This window comes from Dipodomys ordii, unplaced genomic scaffold (assembly GCF_000151885.1).
Source record: "Dipodomys ordii isolate 6190 unplaced genomic scaffold, Dord_2.0 Scaffold102, whole genome shotgun sequence".
Lineage (NCBI taxonomy): Eukaryota > Metazoa > Chordata > Mammalia > Rodentia > Heteromyidae > Dipodomys > Dipodomys ordii.
The window spans coordinates 6,788,229-6,796,360 of record NW_012267318.1 but is presented as its reverse complement, the minus strand read 5'-3'; positions in this window follow the sequence as shown (position 1 = coordinate 6,796,360).

Sequence of the window (8,132 nt, the reverse complement as noted above, 5' to 3'; positions counted from 1 at the left end):
CAGAAGGGAACCCTACTGCATTGTTGGTGGGAGTGTAAACTTGTTCAACCACTTTGGAAAGTAGTATGGAGGTTCCTCAAAAGACTCCACATAGAGCTTCCCTATGACCCAAAAATCCCACTTTGGGGCATTTACCCAAATGATCACAAACATGACCATACTAAAGCTACCAACACAACTATGTTTATTGCAGCATTATTTACCATAGTTAAGCTATGGAACCAACCCAGATGCCCCTCAATAGATGAATGGATCAAGAAAATGTGGTATATATACATAATGGAATTCTATGCCTCCATCAGAAAGCATGACCTTGCCCCATTTGTTAGGAAATGGAAAGACTTGGAAAAAATTATATTAAGTGAAGTAAGCCAGGCCCCCAAAAACATAGGCCCTATGGTTTCCCTTATTTGTAATAACTAGTATATGTCTGAGACAAGCAGAAAATGTCAGATATGTTGATGTTGGGTGAAATGAACCCCAAGATAAATATTCAAATGTTTTTTACTTTCATGCGACTGTTTCTAACATATTTATAAGATGATTTCTTCGTTGCTTTGTATGTCCCTCCCCCCCTGCTTTCACTGTATTTGGTGTTGGTATAATTTGTGAGGGGAAGGGAAAAAACAAATCGTTTAAATAGGGATACAGTTGGACCCATTGCAACAATGAGATGTACAAGTCGTTATGTCGAAAAACAAACTTTACAACTTTGGAGGGGGGTAGGGGTATATGGGAAGGGATAGGAAGGGGAAACAAAGGAGGCAACAATTCTTGATAAGAAATGTACTCATTATCTTGCCCATGTAATTTTAACTCCTCTGTATGGTATTTTCATAATCAAAAGATTTTTTAAAAAAGAAGTTGAACAGAAGCACATTTAAGATCATAGGATTGAATTTGACATTAGGAAAATGCATGGAACATGGGAAAGATGAATAAAGGAGATTGAATTTGGTTAGTACACACTATAAGATGTGTAGAAATATCGCACTAAACCCCATCACTATGTGAAATCAATGTGTTAATTAAAAAGACAAAGCAATAATAACTGCAGAAAAATACAATATAAGGTTATACATTAAATAAATTAAAAGACAGTGAGAACCTAACACAATAGCTATATTCATATAACCAAAATATCAAGGGTATTGATGAACCAGACATAGCTAACTATTAATAATTCTGGCCAATATATGGCTAGATCAATAAATAATAAAATGGATGTCACAACAGCTGGAAAAATTTCACTACAAAATATTTAAAAAGTATATAAAATATATTCTGATAAGCACTGTATTTAGAACTGTTGAAATTAGTATGGAATATTTAATACTTTTAAATATTTCAAATTTTTATACTTGACAAGTGTGGAGGTCTTAAAATGTCATAATCACTCCATCATAGAAAGTATCCTTTGCTTCAGTTATCTCACTTTCAAACAGCTAAACATCTGATGTGCACACTTGTAATCTCATCCCCTAGGAGGCTAAGGCAGGAAGGAAGAATTTGAAACCAACCTGGGGTACATAGCAAGACCTTTGTCAAAACAAAAAAATGTTATAATGTACTCATATATCAAATTATATCATTCAAATACATGAAATGCATGTCTTCTGCTGATCACAAATAGGAAATATTATTATTATAAGCCAGGCACTGGTGACTCATGTCTGCAATCCTACCTACTCAGGAGGTGGAAATCTGAGAATCATGGTTCAAAGCCAGCTTGGGCAGGAAATGCTGTGAGTCTCTTTCTGGTAGTTATCTCTAATTAACCACCAGAAAAGCAAAAAATGGAGTTGTGGCTGAAAGTGGTAGAGCACTAGGCTCTGGGCAGGACCTGAGTTCAAGTCCCATGACCTATCCAAAAAGAGAAGAAAGAAGAAAGGAAGAGGAGAAGGAGGTAGAGGAAGAGCAGGTGGAGGGGGAAGAAGAGGGGGAAAGGAGAAGAAAGGAAGAAGAAATGTTATTCTGGGTGGGTGCCAGTGAATATTGCCTGTAATCCTACTAATGTAGGAGACTGAGAACTTGAGAATCATGGATGAAGGCCAGTATTGACAGAAAAGTTCACAAGACCCTTTTGCAATCTATAGCTGGGCACAATGGTGCCTGTCTGACATTCCAAGCTATATGAGACTGAAATTGGAAGCCTGCCATGTCAGGCCACTCTAGGCAGAAACATTTCTGAGGTTTTGTCTAGAGGAAAGTTGGACATGGTGGCACGTGCCTGTGATTCCAGCAATGACAAGAAACTTACAAGTAAGCAGATCATGGTTTGTATGGTGAACCCATGTGGAAAGGGAGACTCTGTCCAAAAATAATGAATGAAAAACTGTTTTGCCACCAAGCAAGTACAAGACTCTAGAGTACTAATCCCCAGTACCATCACCATACTACTATTGCTGCTGCTGCTGCTACTACTACTACTACAACAACAACATCATTCTGACAGCACAATAAATTCAGCTCAGTAAAAAGGATTATGAGTCATTAAAATGAATACAGTGAATAATTCAAACTTGTTTCCAAACAACAAGCTTGAAATGATAGGAATTTGAATTAGCCTTAAAAAAGACAAGCCAAAAGATTAGAAAGTCTGAGAACTGTTAAACACCATTATAAAGCAGAATGAAGGTTACAGAGATTCAGCTGGCAGTAGCTGAAAAAAAAAAAAAGGTATATTGTCAGTCTACAAAGAATTGAAAAATTAGTCCTATACTGAGCCAGATGTGAGTATCAGAATTGCCAAGCTAACATAAAAAATTTAATAGGTTCATTGACTGCAACAAAAACACTCCTAAGGAAAAGACAGCTATAAAAGCTAAGACATTTATAAAAAGCTAAATTAACTTACATTTCATTTCTTCTGAAAGAAATGTTTCTTTCCATGGATATTTATTACATATTCATTATGTATGATGTTTTTAGAAAACAATATGGAACACAAATCAAATCAGAAAATGGGAGCCCAGAGAAAGAAAGAAAGAGAAAGAGAGAGAGAGAGAAAGAAAGAAAGAGAAAAAGAGAGAGGAAGAGAAAGAAAGAAAGAAAGAAAGAAAGAAAGAAAGAAAGAAAGAAAGAAAGAAAGAAAGAAAGAAAGAAAAAGAAATAGGGATTAAAGGCATGCACTACCACCTCTGGCCTCTATAATGCTTCTTAGAGCAATTCTAATACTGTAGTCTTAATCTAATTATTCCATCAAATTCTACCAAACCTTGATTGAAAGTAAACTACAACTGAGAAAATTAGCCAGGACAAAACCTCCCATGCTCCTGGATTGGAAAGATTAACATCGTGAAAATGGCAATACTTGCCAAGGCTATCTACAAATTCAACGCGATACCTATCAAAATTCCAACCTCATTCTTCAAGGAAATAGAAGAGGCAATCCAAAAATTCATATGGAACAATAAAAGACCCCGAATAGCAAAGACGCTCCTCAACGGAAAGAACACTGCTGTAAGAATATCAATACCAAATTTCAAACTCTACTATAAAGCCATAGTAATAAAAAAACAGTTTGGTATTGGCATAAAAACAGACTCAGGACCAATGGAATAGAATTGAAAACCCAGAAATGAACCTACAGACCTATAGCCATCTAATCTTCGATAAGGGAGCTAAAACAATAGAATGGAAGAAAGACAGCCTCTTCAGTAAATGGTGCTGGCAAAATTGGTTAACTACTTGTAGAAAACTAAAGCTAGATCCTTATATATCACCCTGCAACAGAACCAACTCCAAACCCTGCACCAGAATCAACTCCAAATGGATCAAAGACCTCAAAGTCAAAGCAGACACTCTGAAAACATTACAGGATAGAATAGGAGAAACCCTAGGTCTCCTTGGCTCAGGCCGAAATTTTCTGAATAGAGATCCGGAAACACAACAAATCAAAGAAAGGTTTGACAAATGGGATTGCATGAAGTTGCAGAGCTTCTGCATGGCAAAGGACATAGCTAGCAAGATCAATAGAAAGCCCACGGATTGGAGAAGATCTTCACTAGCCATACAACAGACAAGGGTCTCATATCTAAAATATACCTGGAACTCAAAAAATGAAATCCCCTAACAACAAATCCTCAAAGAAACAACTACCCAATAAATAAGTGGGCTAAAGACTTAAAGAGAAACTTCTCTGAAGAAGAAAGAAGGATGGCCAATAGACACATGAAGAAATGCTCAACCTCCCTAGCCATATAAGAAATATAAATCAAAACAACATTGAGATACCACCTCACTCCAGTTAGAATGGCAAAAATCAAGAACTCTAACAACAACAGATGCTGGAGGGGATGTGGGCAGAAGAGAACCTTATTTCATTGTTGGTGGGAATGTAAACTTGTTCAACCACTTTGGAAAGCAGGATGGAGGTTCCTCAAAAGACTTCACATAGAGCTCCTCTATGACCCAGCAATCCCACTTCTGGGCATTTACCCAAATGTTTACAAACAAGACCACACTAAAGCTACCAGCACAACTATGTTTATTGCAGCATTATTTACCATAGCTAAGATATGGAACCAGCCCAGATGCCCCTCAGTAGATGAATGGATCAAGAAAATGTGGTATATATACACAATGGAATTCTATGCCTCCATCAGAAAGAATGACATTGCCCCATTTGTTAGGAAATGGAAAAACTTGGAAAAAATTATATTAAGTGAAGTAAGCCAGGCCCAAAGAAACATAGGTCCTATGGTTTCCCTTATTTGCAATAGCTAGTATATGTATGAGTCAAGCAGAAAAGGTCAGATAATGTGATGTTAGGAAAATGAATCCTTAGGTATGTATTTTAATGTTTTTTTTCCTTTCATGCATTTGTTTCTAATGCATTTATAAGATTATCTCTTTGTTGCTTTGTATGTCCCTCCCCCACAGTATAACCCCTGCTTTCACTATATTTGATGTCAGTGTAACTTGTAGAGGAGATGGGGAAAAACAAGTCCTTTAAGGATACAGGTGGACCTGTTGCAACAATGAGAAGTACACGTAGTCATGTCAAAAACGAGCTTTACAGTGTTGGTGGGGGGGGAGGGAGGGGAAGCTGGGAGGATTGGGGGGGTAGGAGGGGAGGCTGGGAAGGGATGTGAATGGTAAACAAAGGAGGAGGCTGCAATGCTTGATAAGAAATGTAAGCATTAACCTGCCCATGTAATTGTAACCCCTCTGTACAGTGTGTTCACAAAAAATTTTAAAAAAAAAGAAAATTAGCCAGGATAATGGTAATGTTAATTACCACAGTAAATAATTACTACTCAACAAAATGGTTATTTATTAATGTACTGGCCAGGTGCTGGTGGCTCACACCTATAATCCTAGCTACTTAAGAGGCTGAGATCTGAGGATTGAGGCTCAAAGCCAGCCTGAACAGGAAGTCCACAAGGGTCTTTAAACTCCCAAAAGCCAAGTAGTGCTGTGGCTCAAGTGGTAGAGTACTATACTTGAACACACAAGTCTCAGGGAAAGCACCTAGACCTTGTGTTAAAGCTGTAGGACTGGCACACAAAATAATGATGATTTATGTTATTAATGAGTTGATGTGCTTTATAACACATCTCCCTTTTTCATTAGTGACTTTATTTCAAGATAGGCTTAAAAGGAAGCACAGAACATGTGATTTCCCTGTTATAAATGGTTAATGAATACCTTAATACATGGTACTCAACCTCTTAGGTTAGGCAACACCATGTATTTTAGAGAGTTGTTTACAATGCCCCATTCTTTATTAAAGAAGATTCAGTCTGACTGGGCAAAGGCTGAGGAGGCTGAGATCTGAGGATCTCCAGTTGATACCTGTCCAGGTAGGAATGCCCAAAAGACTCACAAGCTCAGGGACAGCATTCAGGCCTTGCTTTTATGCCACTGGACTGGCATATATTTTTTTTAAAGGGGAGGGGTTCAATCAGAGAAAAGGAACAACATAAAACAAAATAAAATCTATGGTTTTTATGTTTAGTGAGTTAAATAAGTCAAATTATAACATAGTAATAACAAAAATATGTATTCATGATCTAGACAATTATAAAAACTGTGGTGAATAGAAGAATACCGAAAATTATGAACAGGTAAATCTTGATAGTCACATAGACACAAAGCATGGGCAGGAAAGGAGCCTTCTTGAATACTGTGGGATTCCAGCTGTTGGCATGTGTGCATGTAAAAGAAGAGTCTGCAAAGTTGCCAAAGTCCAAAGTTGGTATTAGACAATGTAATGGTGTACTAAATTAAAACCCTTAGTTATTTGTGGTAATACCATGATAGTCCATCAATACCAAATTAAGTAAGCCTGAACAATTCATTCAACCGTTTACTACTAAGCCTTTCCTTGTGAGTAAAAAAAATTAGTCCATGAAATTAGGTTCATTCATGTGAGTTTAGAGAAAGGTCTAGAATTTTTTCTTAATGACTTGCAAAGCCCACAAGTTCGTTTTAGAGACAGTTAAGGAAGCCTGTTTCTGAAAGTGATAGAAATAAACAAGAATAATTTTTAAATATGCAGAAATTTTAAAGTTGTATAATAAAGACACAAAGTACAATCTCACTGATCTGCTATAATTTGATAGTAAATTACACTTCAAACATTGATTCCATTCCTTTACTAGTTATTAAATTGCTTTTGATTAGTGGAAAACTTACTGAATCGTTGCAAAAGCACTACTTCAGTTAGTTGCTATATATATATATATATATATATATATATATATATATATTTGGAATTCTTAGAGTTGAACTAAGGGCCTTGTGCTTGTTAGCAGCCAGGAAGGTGCTCTATCACTCAATCCATACCGCCAGCATTGGAATATCAGTAATTTTTATAGCAAAGTCATTCACACTAGGGCAAACATTACAAACCTTTATCAACTTCAGAATTAACATCAACTATGAACATAACAATCTATTCATACTTGTATGACTATTCATGGCAAGGATAAAAGTTGCAGCACACAGTGAACTTTATTCACAGGTCAGGGTCAATAAAGGCAGTTGCATAGTCAAACTTTGAAGTAAAACGACTTTGGATGGATGAACAAATTTTGATGTGGCTATTATTTTTCTTTTTACAAATGAAAGCAGTGTACATTTTAAAATATCATAATAGGGTTAATGAGTGGTGTGAATTATTCAGTGAAAGGAGAAAATATCACCATATAAAACAAGGAAACTGAAAAAACTTACATTCACCCAAGGGTAAAATTAAAACGTCTTTGAAAACTGTTTTATTCTTAATTCTGGTCGTTTAATGATCTTTCCATAGCTGCTGCTTTAAAAGAACAGAAATTACATCACAACAATTGAAATATTTAGTATAGCTGGTGTTACAGCACCCTCTATCACATGATAATATTCACACTGTATGATTATTTATTGTTATTAGGAACTTTCCTGGTTCTAGGGCTTAATTACTTAACAGAGTCACAAGGATGACTCATCTGCCCAGTTTTAGTTATGAATACAGCTCGGTACCATCAGGCCTGCCATAGCCAGGGTCTTTGACAAGACAGTCCTGAACTCTACATTAGTTCCAAGGGTGGTGTTAACTTCCACAGCATCACTATTACCTAAGAATTTTAGCCCAGCTCTGCTTTCATGAGCTCTGGCCACTGGTATGGAGGAGAAATGACCTGAGCTGGTAAGAGCAAATATCCGAACCCGAAGGGCTCCTTCACTCTTCCTGTGTTTTGATATGGCCAGGCCCTCACCCAGCAGGCCCGACAACAGCAGCTACACCGGTCAGGCTCAGAATCAGGCAAGCCTCGGTTTACAAGCAAGCAGTTCACTAGGGGAGAGTGTACATGGCCTCTGCTCACTCGGAGGGAGGGTGTTGCTTCATTTCCCTACGGACCTCAAAGAAAGACACCCAGAGCAGGAAGCGGATGCCAGCCTTTCCCAGGCCGCCCTTCCCAACGGTCCCTAAGCGGATGGGAAAGCAGATTTCACCTATTTTCGCTTCCTGCTTTCGGGTGCGTCTGGACGCACAGGCCCTGCGTGTGTGTGTGCGGGACGGGTGTAGCAGATAAAAGGGACACAAAGGGCTTTTACACACCGGCCAAAGCCTGCAGAGCAAGGGGGGATCTCAGTCCTGACAAAGGAAAGGACGGGGTGCAGGCGGGGCCGGGCGGTCCCGG